Below are 16307 nucleotides of genomic sequence, written 5' to 3'. Positions count from 1 at the left end.
TGCAGGGGGCCCGGGTTAAATCCCTGGTCGAGGAACTAGATCCCACATGCCTTAACTAAGATCCTGCATGCCACAACTAAGATCCTGCATGCCGCAACTAAGATCTTGCATGCCGCAGTTAAGACGCGGCGCAGCCAAATAAATATTTTAAAAAAGAAATGTGTTTGTGAAGATCATAAAATGCTTTTCTGAGTTAGAGTAGGGTTTGAGTTTTTTCCTTTTTGCTCAAGAGGGAGGGAGGAAGAGAGAGAGAAAAAAGATAATAGACACTACAGATAAAAGCTATTTTCCCTAATCCCACTTGCCTCTCCCCTGAGACAAACACCATCATAAACGGGGTGCACTATTTTGAGCGTATCCTTTTATAGTCTTACTACTTATACCTGTGCTGGTCGTCATGAATAACACAGTTCTAATTTCTGTGTTTGGTTTTTACTGCTGTCTCAACATCAGTCTCTGAGATCATCCAGGTTGACCACCACTAAATCTAGCGCACGGCTCCCAAGCGCCCTGCCTTGTCCCCTTGTGCTTTACGGTCTCGCCCGTGGGCTGTTAGACCAACAGTGTTTCTCTGCTGCAGACAGTGCTTCAGTGAGCACCCCCAGGTGTACCTGTTTCCTGGAACACGAGCCGTGTGCAGCGCAGTGGAAGCAGGGTGTGGATTGTGGCTCTGCCACTTGCGAGCTCTGTGACCTTGGGCGAGTTACCTGACCTTTCTGCGGCTGACTTCCTCATTTGTAAATTGAGAGGAAATAATAGTACTTCTTAGAGTTGTGGGGATTAAATGAGGCTTCGTGCCTGGCACACAGCAGGAACACAGTACATGTTGGCCATCCTCGTCCTTATCAAGGGTGAGACCTGCCATGTCTGCCGGGTCGCAGGACGTGCAGGGCATGAGCATCACTGCCCAGTCCCCCGACAACTGCGATGTCAGCTCACGCGCCCACCAGTGGCTGCTGAAACGTCCTGCTTTCCCTCATCTTCACTCACAAAAGGGTTTAAGACTTATTCCAACATAATGGGGTGAAAACAGTTATTTTTTACTTTTTAACTTCAACAGTGTTATTGCTTGAATAAAATCTGCTTTAAAACACGATTGCCGATGGGCTTCCCTGGTGGCGCAGTGGTTGGGAGTCCGCCTGCCGATGCAGGGGACACAGGTTCGTGCCCCGCTCCGGGAAGATCCCACATGCCATGGAGCGGCTAGGCCCGTGAGCCATGACTGCTGAGCCTGCGCGTCCGGAGCCTGCGCTCCGCAACGGGAGAGGCCACAACAGTGAGAGGCCCGCGTACCGCAAAAACAAAAACAAAACCAAAAAAAAAAAAACAACACGATTGCCGGGCTTCCCTGGTGGCACAGTGGTTAAGAACCCGCCTGCCAATGCAGGGGACACGGGTTCAAGCCCTGGTCCGGGAAGATCCCACATGCCGCGGAGCAACTAAGCCCATGTACCACAACTACTGAGCCTGCGTGCCACAACTACTGAAGCCTGCACACCTGGAGCCCGTGCTCTGCAACATGAGAAGCCACTGCAATGAGAAGCCCGCGCACCGCAACAAAGAGCAGCCCCCGCTGGACGCAATTAAAGAAGGCCCGCACGCAGCAGCGAAGACCCAACGCAGCCGAAAATAAATACATAAATTAATTAATTAATTTTAAAAAACGGGATTGCCATCTAGTGGTGGGAGAAGTGGACTGCAGTTAGGGGCCTAGAGCCAAATGTGAGTGGACCCACGTATACCTCGGGATAAACTGGGCATTTTAGTCACTCACAGCTGGTTTGAATTGAAGCAACTGCGTGAGAGTTCTTCTCTTCTCCCCTTTTGAGGCAGCTTGTGATGTTGTCCTCACTTTTCCTGGTGCAGCGGCATGGAGACCCGTCTGCACAGTTCTAGACAGAATCTTCCAGCCAGTGGACTGGGTCGCTGGCTCAGAAAGGAGCAGGGAGGTAGATTAGGAACGAGGCTGTTTATAAAGTGGCGGGATTCTGTGGCTCCAGCCGGGCAGGCTTTCCTTGAGCGACCCTCATCCTCCAGGGGAGGAGGCTCAGGAGCAGGTGGGCGTCAGGGCTGTGCCCGCAAACTGCCTCCAAGGGCTGAGCTGAGCCCCAGTGAAACGTCCTTCCAAGCCAGGGTCTTGGACTGTCTGCTGTGAAGAGTTCTAAGATCACAGCTGAGGAAGATGAGTGCACGAAAATGTTAGATACTGTTCATCAAAGACAGAGATACCTGTTAATGGATCTGTACAAAAATGTTCCACGGAAGATAAGAGTGTCAAAAAAGCAGTGTTGCTGAAATGTCATATAACATGTCTTTAAGTAAGTACTGTCACTAAATGAATGGGATAGTGAAAGTTAAAAAAAGAAAACAAAGTCTAGGACTTCCCTGGTGGTCCAGTGGTTAAGAATCCACCTGCCAATGCAAGGAACATGGGTTCGATCCCTGGTCTGGGAAGATCCCACATGCTGCGGAGCAATGAAGCCTGCGTGCCACAACTACTGAGCCCGCACGCACTCTAGAGCCCACGCTCCACAACTACTGAGCCCACACACCATAACTACTGAAGCCCGCGTGCCTAGAGCCCATGCTCTGCAACAAGAGAAGCCACCACAATGAGAAGCCTGCGCACTGCAACGAAGAGCAGCCCCCACTTGCTGCAACTAGAAAAAGCCCACGCTCAGCAACAAACACCCAATGCAGCCAAAAAATAAAATAAATTAAAAAAAGAAAAGTAAAAGATTATTTAAAAAAATAACTACTTCATAGGGTTTTTATAAAGATTAGAAATAACAAATTTAAAGTCCCTGGCATATAACCAATACTCAGTAGTAGCTGTTTTATTGTTATGAATAATGAAGACGTTTAATCTCTATTGGATACGAGTATTTCCTAAACTTCAGTCACTCCTGTGCCACCACCAGGTCTTTTACCATATGTGAGGGCCATTAGACAATTTTTTTTAAATAAATTTATTTATTGTATTTATTTATCTTTGTCTGCGTTGGGTCTTTGGCGCTGTGCGCGGGCTTTCTCTAGTTGCAGCAAGCGGGGGCTACTCTTCATTGCGGTGCGCAGGCTTAGTTGCTCCACAGCATGTGGGATCTTCCCGGGCCAGGGCTCGAACCCGTGTCCCCTGCATTGGCAGGCGGACTCTTAACCACTGAGCCACCAAGGAGGTCCCCACTTAGACAATTATTTACACGATGTTTTTCTTTCAACAGGTTCACTCTTCTTATTTAAAGAAATTTATTTCAAAAGCAAACTATCTCACTACCACCTTGAAAAACAGCTATGACTTGCTGTAAACAGAAGGCAGCTGTATAATAAATACAAGAAAAACAAACAGTGCTATTCATTCTAACTCAGTTCCCTTGCTTTCCGAAGGCCAAATCTGAGGCCTGCTTTCTCTTGGTTAAAGAGGGTATTCGAGCAAAAGAAGGGCCAAAAGGTACAGCCTACAGCGGTTTTCTTCTCAATACGGAGAGAAAAGAGGCCTTTTTCACTGCATGCTCGTGTTATTTAGAGCAGCACATGGGCAGCACACAATATGGTCTCAAGCCATCTGGGAAATGCTGAGGCCGGACCAGAGACCAGAGGGAGAGAATGGCCTGTTTAGCCCCCTCCCACCCTCGTGACGGCCCTTGGGCCTCTGGGGGGCTCTAAAATGAGGGAGACACATGGGACAAGGACCCGGGTGTGCCTCCTGGACCTGCCACGTCCTGGCTACGTCACCTCGGGCCCATCCGTTGGCATTTGGGAAACCTTGGTTTCCTAAAGCTAATAACTTCTTACCTGCCTTACGGAGTGGCTGTAAGAACCGATCATGAGCGTGTATGTCACTTTGCTTCTTAATCTGTAAGCTACTGTGTAAACAGAGCAGGTCATAAGGATATTCCCTGAGGCCAGGCATGAAGAAGTGGGCGCAAGGAAGGGATGGTCTGCTCCTTAATCACTGGCACAGGTGACAAAGCGTGGGCACACTCCCCACCCGTGTGGTCTTAAAAGCAAGGAGCTAGCCAGACACGACTTGGGCAAGGAGGCAGGGCCAGGGGCCTCTCCGACCACTTCCAATGCCTGGACCCTCTGATTGGTCACCAGGGCCACTGGGCTGCTGTCCCTCCCCACCTGGCACCAAAGGTGTTACCCTGGGATGTGGGGCTGCCTGAGCCCAGCCCCCTTTGCTGAATGCCTGGGGGAGCAAGTATCCCAGCCGTCCAGCCTCACAGAAGGCAGCCGCCACGTGAGGCAGAGACGCTGTGAGCGGCTGACCACGCGCACATGACCCTGAACTTCATGCGGCTGTCAAGAGGCGGCTCACGTCCCCGGCCCTGCGAAGCTCCTCGCTGCCCTCAGTGTGGTCTGCCTCCCGTGGCGTCTGAGCCAGGCCTCTGCGTTAGTGTCCACCTCATCTGCTCATACAGCCACTGCCCCCACTAGACGGTTTGTGTTTCTTCTACCCCCAGTTCTGGCACCACACCTCACCCGCAGCGGACGCGCAGGCAGTGCTGGTCGGTGTAGCAAACCCCGCCTCACCCTGTCCGCGTCCCCTCAGCGCTCGCTGTTCGAAACCACGGTGCAGTGGGCCGTGTCCCCTCAAACTCGTATGTTGAAGCCTCAATCCCAAAGCGATGTTGTTTGGAAGTGGGGCCTTTGGCAGGTGATTAGGTCATGAGGGTGGAGCCCTCATGATGGAATTAGTGGCCTTACAGGAAGAAGAGCTGGCTTGCTTTCTTCCTGCCATGTGAGGACACGAGAATTTGGCGAGAATTTGTCTACAACTCGGAAAAGGACCCTCACTAGAACCCAACCATGCTACCACGCTGATCTTGGACTTGCAGCCTCCAGAACTGTGAGAAATACATCTCTGTTGTTTCTAAGCTACCCTATTTATGGTACTCTGTTGTACCAGCCCAAGCTAAGGCATCTTAGTAAGAACCTGAGAACTTCTGCCTGGAGGTTTCGTTGGGCTGCAGGCAGACCGAATTCCACGAGGGTAACGCCCGGGGGTCCGCCCTCAGCCAGCGGAGTATAGGAGGTGGTGGGTGAAGAGCCCAGCTTCCCCACCCCTTGGGGTGCCCTGAGCCCCGCAGTGGGGCTGAGGCCCGCTTGCCCACAGCGGTAACCTGCTCCCGGTTAACCCCGGGCTTTCTTCTCTTATGTTTCACGTCCCCACAACCACCTCACACTTCCTGGGGGCAAATAAGCCACTGTCTCAGGCGTGCTGCTGGCTCAGTCCGTAAGTTAGCTGGTCGACTGGATGAATGGAGCATGCCTAGCAGCACGGGACATGGAGGCAGCTCGCACGGCGTCCCCAGCACAGGCTGCTGCTCCCAAGGCACGTCCAGACTCCAATGGGCACGTGCACAGCCAACAGCTCGGGCACAGGAGAAGCACTTCCCAGCTGTCCTCACCAGCCTGCTAGCTGTCATCCCATCCATCTGCTGTCCCCACGAAACACTCCCCCACGTCAGCTAAAATGGTGCACTGGGCTTGGAATCCGATGAGAAAACGTCAGGCGGATGGAACCAAGGAGAGACCCGAAATAGCAACTGTGTGGACCGTGGTGGCAGCCGCAGGACTCGGGCCCTCTGCAGAGGAGGCCGGACTCTGGGGCCCGAGAGGCCTCTCCGGGGGATTATTCCGTGGCGGGGTGTGCAGGGCGGGCCCTGCGAGGCATGAGCAGCCCTCCATGCATCTCCTACCTGGTACCTGGTGCCTGGTACCTCCGCCCCTTCCTCTGGCTGGCTTCCCATCACCTACTGCTTCTTGTCCCCTCTTTGGGAACACAGGGGATTCTCCAAACACGCAACTGGATTCGTTTAAAGTTGCTGTTATATTTTTAAATGTTTATCTGTTAGTTTTCCAAGCAGTCTTCCATGTAGCAGGAGTTCAATAAAAATGTGCAGATTCTCATGCCTAAGGTCAGTTACAGGAGGTACTCACAGAAGAGTGTGTGCCCTTATGAGCTGGGGATTGGATTTTTTTTCTTAGAGGAAAAGGGTCATTCTAAAACCAAGGCCATTTTGATCTCAGAAGAGGGGATAGTAATCCACTCATCCATTCAGTAAGTATGTATGGAGGGCTTGTTATGAACCAGCCACTGTCCTCAGCTCCAGGGATAAAGCCGTGAGCAGAACGAACAAATTCCCACCTCATGGAGATTGCAGGGCAGTGGGAGAGATGGATAGTAAACAGATGCATGTATAAATGTCAGGAAATTTAAGGGCTGTGAAGAAAAATAATGCAGAAGAAAGGAAATAGAGACAGAGGCTGCAATTTGAGTGGGTGGCCAGGGGCAGGGTTCCAGTTATTTGCAGCCTCATCAAAACTAAGTGATGAAAACAATCAATTTATTACCGTTCAAGATTCTGTGGACTCAGGGGTATCAGCTCGGTGCTTTGTGACCGCCTGGAGGGGTGGGATAGGGAGGGTGGGAGGGAGGGAGACGCAAGAGGGAAGAGATATGGGAACATATGTATATGTATAACTGATTCACTTTGTTATAAAGCAGAAACTAACACACCACTGTAAAGCAATTATACCCCAATAATGATGTTAAAAAAAAAAAAAAAAGATTCTGTGGACTGACTGGGCTCAGCTGGGTGGTTCTTCTGCCCCCTCCCCCCCCACACCCCATGGAGTTTCGCTGGGGCTACAGTCATCTGAGGCTTCCCTGGGTGGGAACGACCAGGGTGATTCATTCACACATGTGTGTCCTGGCAGGATGGCGAGAAGCCAGGGCTCTGCTGGGATGTCAGGAGAACTGGGCCCCTCTCTCCATGCAGTCTCAGGGCTGTTCCCTCTCTGGGTGGCCTGTCCATGTGGCCTTTCCCACAGCCTTTCCAGCAGGGTAGTCGGACTTCTTACGTGGCATCTCAAGGCTCCCCAAATTCAAAAGCAGAAGCTGCCAGGCCATCTTTAGGCTTAGGCCTGGAATAGCACAGCATCACGTCTGACACGCAGTGTTGGTTAGTGTCACAGGGCCAACACAGATTCGGCGTGGGAGGGGGCTGCACAGGGGGCAGAGCACTGGGGGCCGGCCACCCAGAAGGCCTCATCGATTGTGCAACATTCGAGCAGAGACCAGAATAAAGTGAAGGCGAGAGACACGTTGCAGTCAAGGGCGTGCAAATGTCCTGAGGCAGGACTGTGCCTGGGGTGTGAGAGGAAAGCAGAGTCACCGAGGCTGGAGCTGAGCGCTGGGCCACGGGGTCAGGGGGAGGCCTGCGGGCCACAGAAGCGGAGCAGGGAGTTGACCTCGGCGTGACGGGAAGCACCAGACATGCCGTGACCCACAACAGTCATGTGACCTCGATGCTACTGGATCCCAAGCTTTTGGGTGCAGACTCCCCGTCACCTTCCCACCAAGGCCCAGGACCACCTGTTTCACCCACAGCCCCCACCACCCGGCTCTCGCAGGCACCTTCTCTGCTGTGTGACTCCACAGCACTGAGTGCCCCCTACACGCTCCATGTTTCACTAATTTATCTATGTCCTACCTTCTGTAAATCAAAATGTACTGTAAACAGACAGGCAGGGTTTTTTGCCTGCTTTGTCTGTAGGCCCACAACTAATACTTGTACGAGTGAACTAATGGGTCACTCCCTGCAGCCCCCCACCCCGGGTCTAACACGACATTTGAGACACATGGAGTGGGGCTGCCTAGTAAACAGTGAACAACATAATTAAGTTGGCAGCAGAATAACTTTTTTTTTAACATCGTTATTGAGGTATAATTGCTTTACACTGTTGTGTTAGTTGCTGCTGTATAACCAGGTGAATCAGAATAACTTTTACAGTTCACTCCGCTTATCCAAAAGTCACCTTCCAGGAAGCAATTATCCAGGGAAAATGAAGAGGTAAGGAAAGCAGCCGAAACAGGGACCAAAGGTCACAGGACAGCCCCCGCGTCACCTGTGATTCCAGGGTGCCCCGCGAGCCGGTCATCAGACAAGTCCTGGATGAAAGCAGGAGGCGCGGTGAGAGGACAAGGAGAAAGTGACGGCCGGGGGAGGGCAGATGCTTTGTGCAGCGGCAGGTGGGACGGCCTGGGCTGCAGGGCGCGGGAACAAGCAGCTGGTGGGCCACGGCACCTCGCCAAGGCTTGCACACAAACGGTGTGACCGCAGGCGACGTTTATAAAGTGACCAGATCACTCGTAACAGATCGGATTGTGTTCACAGTCCTTCATTGAAGATGAGGAAATACACACAACTGAGAAAGATTTTCGTTCAAAGGGATGAGCAGGTGCCCACCGGTGACGGAAAACACCCGTGAAGGTGCACCCGCCCCATTGCCTCCACCGCGTCCCTCCTGTCCGATGACAGCTCCTTTTTAGTCCCCATCACTGGGTCCCCCCTTCACTCCCTAACCTCCACGCCGGCGTGCCCACGTGCCCGCGGTGCTTCTCTTCGCTGGAAGGACAGCATCCAGCCTTGTGGCTTCTCGCTCTCTGCTCCAGCGAGGCTCAGGTTCGCATCTCCACCTCCGACCTCAGGAGGGAGCTCCCACCTTCCCAGGCAACGTGGATGTCTCATCAGCAACTTGAAAAGCTCAAAAACCGGAACTCCTGACCCCACCCCTCCCAACCCAGCTCCTCACGCTTGGTCGGCCCCACCTCAGTAAGTGGCACTGCGACGCCTGCACAAAAACTCTGGAGCCATCCTTGACTCCTCTCTTTCTCACCACCAGGGTGATGATCGTGTCGTTCATATATACGCTGGAACTGCCCCAGACAAAGAAAGCTGTATGGTCTGTCGATAACCCACGTCCAACTCATCAACAAACCCCGTTAGCACTACTTTCAAAAACACATCCAGGGCTTCCCTGGTGGCGCAGTGGTTGAGAGTCCGCCTGCCGATGCAGGGGACACGGGTTCGTGCCCTGGTCCGGGAAGATCCCACATGCCGCGGAGCGGCTGGGGCCGTGAGCCATGGCCGCTGAGCTTGTGCATCCGGAGCCTGTGCTCCGCAACGGGAAAGGCCACGACAGTGAGAGGCCCGCGAACCGCCAAAAAAACCAAAAAACAAACAAAAAACATACCCGGCATCTGGACGTTCCTGCCACCTCCTCCACCATCACCCTGGTCCAAACGTTCCTTGTGTCCTGCCTTTATTTCTGCAGTGGCCTCCTAGCTGGCCTCCCCACCTCCACCCAGGCCTCCCACCTCCAAATCTGTTCCCACAGCAGCCACAGCCAGTCCGCTCAAACCTAAGTGAGATCTTGTTACTCTTCAGCTCAAATCTCTCAATGGTTTCCTGATTCATTCAGAAGAAAAGCTGATGTCTTCAGACCACCTGCAGTGGCCGCCTGCTGCCCCCAACCTCCCTGACCTGTCAACACTCGCCCCAGCTCTCCTCACCCCCTGCTCTCAGGCAGGCCGCACGCGCTCCTGCTTCCCGGCCTCGGCCTTTGCTCTTCCCTCTGTCCTCACTTCTTCCAGGCCACACGTCCCTGCCCCCCAAAAACATAACACCAACACTCCCCACCAACATCGCCTGTCCATCCTGGTCCCAGCCTCCTTGCTGTAGGTGGCAGGTTCCATTTTCTAAAAAGGGCCGTAGCAACGTGGACGGTTCCCATAAGCTCTTCTAGAACCACTCCTCCCATCAAAAGGGAGACTCATTTCCCTCCCCTCAATGTGAACCAGCCTTAGGGACTCGCTTCTGACATAAAATGCAGCAGAAGTGACCCTGCAGGACTCCGGAGGCTTCAGAACACGCCCCTGGGAACCCACCACGTTGGAGGAAACCCACAGAGAGACCCTGTAAGGAGAGGCCCACAGCGAGGGGAATCCAGAACCCAGGTGACAGCCAGCATCGGCCCCCAGATGCACAAGTGAACAAGCCCTCAGACAGTCCACGGGCCCAGACGCCCTGGAGCAGAGGAGAGCCATCCCCTCTGCCCCTGTGCTGTACCCTGTCCCAATGCCTGCCCCAGAGAGCCCCGAAGTTTTGACACAGTTTTTATAGCCATAGTAACTGGAACACCAAATTTTATTTTTTCTATACTAGTTAACATAGGGGAATTCCCTGGCGGTCCAGTGGTTAGGACTTGGTGCTTTCACTGCCCTGGGCCTGGATTCAACCCCTGGTCGGGGAACTAAGATCCCACAAGCTGCACAGTGCAGCCAAAAAAACCAAAAAAACCCAGAAAACAAACAAAATAACACAGTCTATATTTGCTTATTTCTTATCTGTCTCCCCCCAGTAGAACGGGCGCTCCCGGAGAGCAAGGACTTGGGTCCATTTCTTCCAGCCCCAGTATTTAGAAAAGTACCGAACACACAGTGGGCACTCAGTTAATACTCGCGGAACAAATGAATCTCTGCTAATTAAAGAAAACTGCTCCTCACTATAATTTGCAATACCTTCTGCTGAGGCATAAGACCTTTTCCTGAAGACAGTGTTTTCTGGTGTGTTTTGGACCAGCTCCCTGTTAAAAAATATCTCTTGTCAGCCATCTGGAATATGATAAAGTTGGATCCATACCTCCCACTATACGCCAGGAAATAGTCCAAATGGATCAAAGATTTATATGTGATAAAATGAAACCGTTAAAGTCCTAGAAAAAAGCATGACAGGATTCCGGTACAACCTTGGAGTGGGAAGGCCTTTCTAAGTATGACTCGGTCTCCAGCAGCCATAAATGAAAAAGATGGATCAATTCAAACTACATAAACATCACAAAACTTCTGCTTGGCCCAAAAACAAAACAAAAAAAACAGCATGAGCAAAATTGAAGAATAAATGACAATGATCTGGGAGAAAACCAGCAACTTCGACCACAAAGAACAAAACTTCCCGATATATTCAAAACAAACAAATTCCTACAGGTTGGGCAGAAAAAAAGACCAACCACCCCACAGAAAACTGGGCATTCGGGCAGCTCCCAGGAAAAGGAACTACAAACAGCCCTTAATCATGTGAAAAGCTATGTAACCTCTTTCACACAGAATAAGAAAAACGTAAAACAAAATTACACTGAGAAACTATTTCTCCCTATCAGATTGGTCCAAATCCCAAACCATGGCAATATAAGGTCAGCAGGGTGGTGGGGAGAAGGGCCGTCTCACACTTTGTTGGTGGGACTGCTAATCAAATTGGTAGGTCTCCATGCTGGGCAATTGGGCCATATTGATCAATGTTATGGCAGGTCCACCCTTAGCCCTAACAATTGCATTTCTGGGAATTTATCCCACAGATATGTCTGCACATATGTGAAATCACAAATGTAGAGAGTTACTCACTGTAGCATTCTTCGTAGTAGCAAAACTTTGGAAACAACATAAATGTCCATCAGTAGAAGACAGATAACCTAAGTTATGGTACATCCATACAATACAATAATAGATAGCTGTAAAGAAGAATGAGATCACTTTTTTGTACTACTATGGAAAGAGCTACTAGATGTATTATTAAAAGAAAAATGGAGGGGAGAAGGATAAATTAGGAGCTTGGGATTAGCAGATACAAACTACTATATATAAAATAGATAAACAACAAGGTCCTATTGTATGGCACAGGGAACTATATTCAATATCTTTTAATGAACTGTAATGGAAAAGAATATGAAAAAGAATATATATGTATAACTGAATCACTTTGCTGTACACCAGAAACCAACACAACACTGTAAATGAACTATACTTCAATAAAAAATAAATAAAATTCAAAAAAGAAAAATGCAAGGTTCCAAAGAGTATGCATAATGCTATACGTTAATTTTAAAAACAGCAGTGGGGAACAAGGATACATATATTCCTATTTGCTTCTATATGAGTAAAGACACTCAAGAAAGGTACACAAGAAGCTAAGAGCAGCTGATGATGACAGTAGAGGTTTGGCAGATGAGAAACGAATCTGGGGGAAAGACACTTCTCTGCATACATTTAAAAACATTTTTTATTCCCCCCCCAAACACCACATAATTTGCAATAAGTGATTCACTCCTTTAGCTACCAAAGAGGGCCCTTATCAAAGTATAGCCATTGGACCTTGAATCTCCTTCACCCCTAAGAATCCACTCCTGTGATTTCTCCCTCCCTCACCCTGGAAACCTCCGCGTGAACCACCCCCAGGTTCCAAAAGGGTTGGCTGCTGAACAGCCGGTGGTCCTGCCTTCCCCCTCCCCCGCCCAGGGATAAGCCAATGGCCGGCCCCTGGCCTCGCGGTGGGACAGTCTATGGCACCTCACACTCCAGAGCTCCCCCTGGGATCGGGCTGAGGCTAGACTCCAGCAGAACCCACAGCCTTGCCTGGTTTCTCTCTGTTGTAACTTGCATCCCTCACTTCCTTATTGGTTTCTCCTGAGAGCCTCCCCCACTAAATCACGTACCCTAGATTCCCTGTCTCAGGCTGCTTCAAGGAACCCAGCCTAAGACATCAACCAAATAGAGCACATAGGTTGATAACAGATCCCTCTCTCTGAAACAAAGCACCAGGGGCACTTCTGATGAGCCCCAGAATCAGTTTCCATACTAGGTGCTGACCTAACACCAACCAAAAGCAAAGACGTTGCCGGGTGGACTTCATACAGGCTAGTAGATGGTTTCCAATGAGGGACAGAAGATATTGACAATAGCTCATCCGTCTCCACCCTCACCACTTACAGACTAAAGGTCCCAGGGCTGCCAACCTGAGAACCAGTGCCCTAAATCATGACACTGTAGCTGGATTTCCTGACAACTGGCTGAGAGCAGGACAAACAGACAGGGTTGGGAGGAGGAGGGGGTCAGAGGCTCGGGTGGTCGTCAGCTGGCTTTGCCTGCCACACCAGAGACCGCGAGTTGCTCCCATAATCCGTCCCCCGCTCTGGCATACAACAGCCTGTGGCTGAGAAGCTGCATTCTTCTGCCCCCCAGGTAACATGACAAAATCCTCACCCTGGAATGTGAGTGGAAGGGCTGTGTGCCACGTCCGGGCAGCAGCTTCAGAGGGTGGGTGTGACGCGTCCACACCTGTACCAGACCCAGGGCTGCCCCACCCACGTCCCCTCAGCATCTGCTGTATGTGGTTGGTATATAAGATTGCTCACGGCCAAGCCCTTGAACTCTTCCTGGGGGCTTTTCCTGGCACAGGAAGCATGCCTGGCCAGTGCACAGGGCAGGCTGGAAGCGCCCAGAAATGAGTGCCTCCAGTGCCAGCACCCTCAACCAAACCCCCAGGCATGGGGAGCTAGTGGACCATGGCTTGCTGTGCCCCTCCTGTGGGGGAACAGTCTCCCAGCAATCCCCTCTTGGATTAAGCTCCAACTGCCCACATCAGTAACTTCTCCGGTTACAGCCCTTGCATTCGTTGTCTTTCTTTTCCTGTCCCACTTCCCCACCTCCCTCCATCTGTTGCTTTCTGGGATCACCTGCTAAGCCAGCAACTTGAACTTGAACTCTTGACTCAGAAGCAGCTTCTGAAGGAAACCAGACCAGAACAATTCTCTTACTGGCTGAAAACCAGAACCCCAGCTCCAACCATGCACATGTTCACAAGGTCCCAGGGCAACAGATGAAAGAGGTTCCAGGACTTCCCTGGTGGCGCAGTGGTTAAGCATCTGCCTGCCAATGTAGGGCACATGGGTTCGAGCCCTGGTTCAGGAAGATCCCACATACCGCGAAGCAACTAAGCCCGTGCGCCACAACTACTGAGCCTGCACTCTAGAGCCCACGAGCCACAACTACTGAAGCCCGCATGCCTAGAGCCTGTGCTCCCCAACAAGAGAAGCCACCGCCATGAGAAGCCCGTGCACCGCAACGAAGAGTAGCCCCCGCTCACCGCAACTAGAGAGAGCCCGCGTGCAGCAACGAAGACCCAAAGCAGCCAAAAATAAATAAATAAATACATTTATTAAAAAAAAAAAAAAGACGTCCCAGTCCCTGAGTGATTGTATGGAGGAGAACCACCTGCCAACCCAGAGCCGCTAGGTGAGGAAGAAACACCCGTCTCTCTCCTTTAAGCCATACCACATGCTGGGAATCTTTGTTCCAGCAGCTGTGCCTTGTCTTAGCTGGTACACCTACCCAACCTCCATTTCCTCCCTGGGTACTGCACCCTGCTTTCTGCCGGGGAAGCACTTTCCCATCCCTCCCAAGCCAGAGGTGTAGCCAGCCTGCTCTCTCCAGCCCTGCTTCGGAGGAGGCAGGAGCCCACGGCTCAGGCCTGGGCCAGCAGAGCACAGTGATTGGCTAGGGTTGGAGGGGAGAGGTGATGACAAGAGACAGACGGGGCCAGTCAGACACAGGAAGCATCAGCCCAGGATCTTTGGCTAAAAGATAAACCCCCGCTTCTGCTGGGCTGCTGCACAGATGTCCAGAGCAGTGGATGGACATCCAGCCCCCACTTGAATCTGCCTGAGAAAGAAGCCACCTGGAGGAAAACTGGATAAAAGACAGAAAGATAAAGGATATGATTTAAGCACCTAGATCCAGCCACCCCTGAAGCTGGAAAAACCCTAGACATTACAACTAATACATTCTTTTCTTCTGTTAAAGTCATTTTAAACCGAGTTTCTGTCATGTGCCACCAGAAGAGTTCTGTTTAATAAAAATCTGACCCTAAAGAGAACACCACGTCAGCTAGTTCACAATTCCCTATGCAAAACCGGCCACAGGCCAGCTGGCCCAGCCAGTCATTGAGATATTCCTTTACAGGAATGCCAGGTAACTGAGGAAGGCAAATCAGCCACCTTCTAGCCTCTCTCCCCTGTAACAACTGCTGAGACACAACCCAGTTTGCCCACTGGACCAGGGCTGAGCCCTCAGCACTGGCTGTGTCCCTTGAGGCTGCACTGGGCAACCACCACACCCCACATGCCACTGTGGGTCCCAAGGGCAACCCTGCCACCGCTGATGCTCGAACGTGGCCATTTAGACCATGTGGCACTGCAGCCTCGGCCCAAACACCCAGACCTTCAGATGCAGCAGAGCAGGACCCATGGCGGCCCCTCAGGCTGGCCCGCAGCACTGAGTCTTACCTTCAGAGAAGCCGGAGGGGTGAGGATCCCCCAAAGCCTGCCCTAGTCTCACGTTTGCCTCTTGTGTAGCCAACGTTGGACCTGAGGCCTTGTCTTTCCTTTTTGAAGGGAGGGTGGGGAGAGGGAGGGAAAAAGGAGTTCTGACCAGATTTAGGGGCCCAGGACCCTTCCTCCAGCGGCCAGCCCGGCCGGCGGCCTCTGTGGTTGCCTCCCCTGCCCCCCACCACCTGGCACAGGGATGCTGACCCCCCAGGAGTGCTCTAGAGGACATCATGCAGCGAGGGGTGCCTGGTTCAGTGCCCGGTGCATCGTAGGTGCTCGGAAAGAGGGTTTATTTCCTCCCTCTCTCCCTTCCTTCCTTCCGAAAGAAAAGTGCTGACTCACCAAAGAAACGTTGAGTTATACGGGATGTACCACTTAAACTGCCCGGATCCTGACATGAGGCCCTGCCCACAGTGGTGGCAGGGGAGGGGGCGGGGGGATAAGTAGGGAGAGAAGGGGGGAGGGAAGGGGGTAGGGAAGGAGAGGAGCAAGGGAGGATAACGGATGGGAGGGAGGAAATAAGAAAGAAAATGGCCTCACCATCCAAACGTTCCCAAAGAAAGACTTCCTTGACTTTCAGAGTGGAAATGAGCCTGCGCGCTCCACCCCGGCAGCGCCCAGGCACAGCTGATCCGCACCTCCTATAAGTCAATCCCTCCCGGCCACAGGGGCTCCTGAGAGTTCTAGGTCCTTTCTCCAGCCCCTGCAGGCACAGAAGGACCCTGGAGACCACCTCACACACTCGCCCCCCCACTACCATCAGCTTTATTGTTAACCTCCCACGTGAGGAGGTGCAGGTGGCCAAAGGTCACCTCGCGCAGCAGTCACATGCCCGGAAGGAGATGCTGACGCCGCCATCACCTCCCCCCCACCCCGCCCCCTGCAGGGGCACTGAGGGCCCCCAGGGTCTCCTCATGCTCCAGCCTCAGCCCCGCGATGTCCACGATGTCCCTGGTGCTGGACTCACGGAGGGGGGATGGCCTTCAGCCAGCAGGCCCGGTCCTGGAGGCCAGAGCATCTCTGCAGCAACACCCTGGCCCAAAGAACATCTGTGAGCCGCCTGCCAAGCTGAGCCCAGCGCCTCTGCCTGGCAGCCACGTGTGGGGCTGTCTTGTCACCAGCTGTCTACCTTTACCCAACGCTCAAGATGCCCTTCTTCAAACCCACCCACTAGTACAAAACAAATAACCGGAAGTCGAAGGTCCCACGATATGCCCTGGACAGGGAGCTACAGGTCAACGCTCTCCTGTTTCATTCTGATCAGGAAAATGTCACCAGGACGTTTCCTTTATTAAAATAAT

This window comes from Orcinus orca, chromosome 16 (assembly GCF_937001465.1).
Source record: "Orcinus orca chromosome 16, mOrcOrc1.1, whole genome shotgun sequence".
In the NCBI taxonomy this organism is placed as follows: Eukaryota; Metazoa; Chordata; class Mammalia; order Artiodactyla; family Delphinidae; genus Orcinus; species Orcinus orca.
The sequence above is the reverse complement of the archived record's forward strand: the minus strand, read 5'-3'. Positions refer to the sequence as shown.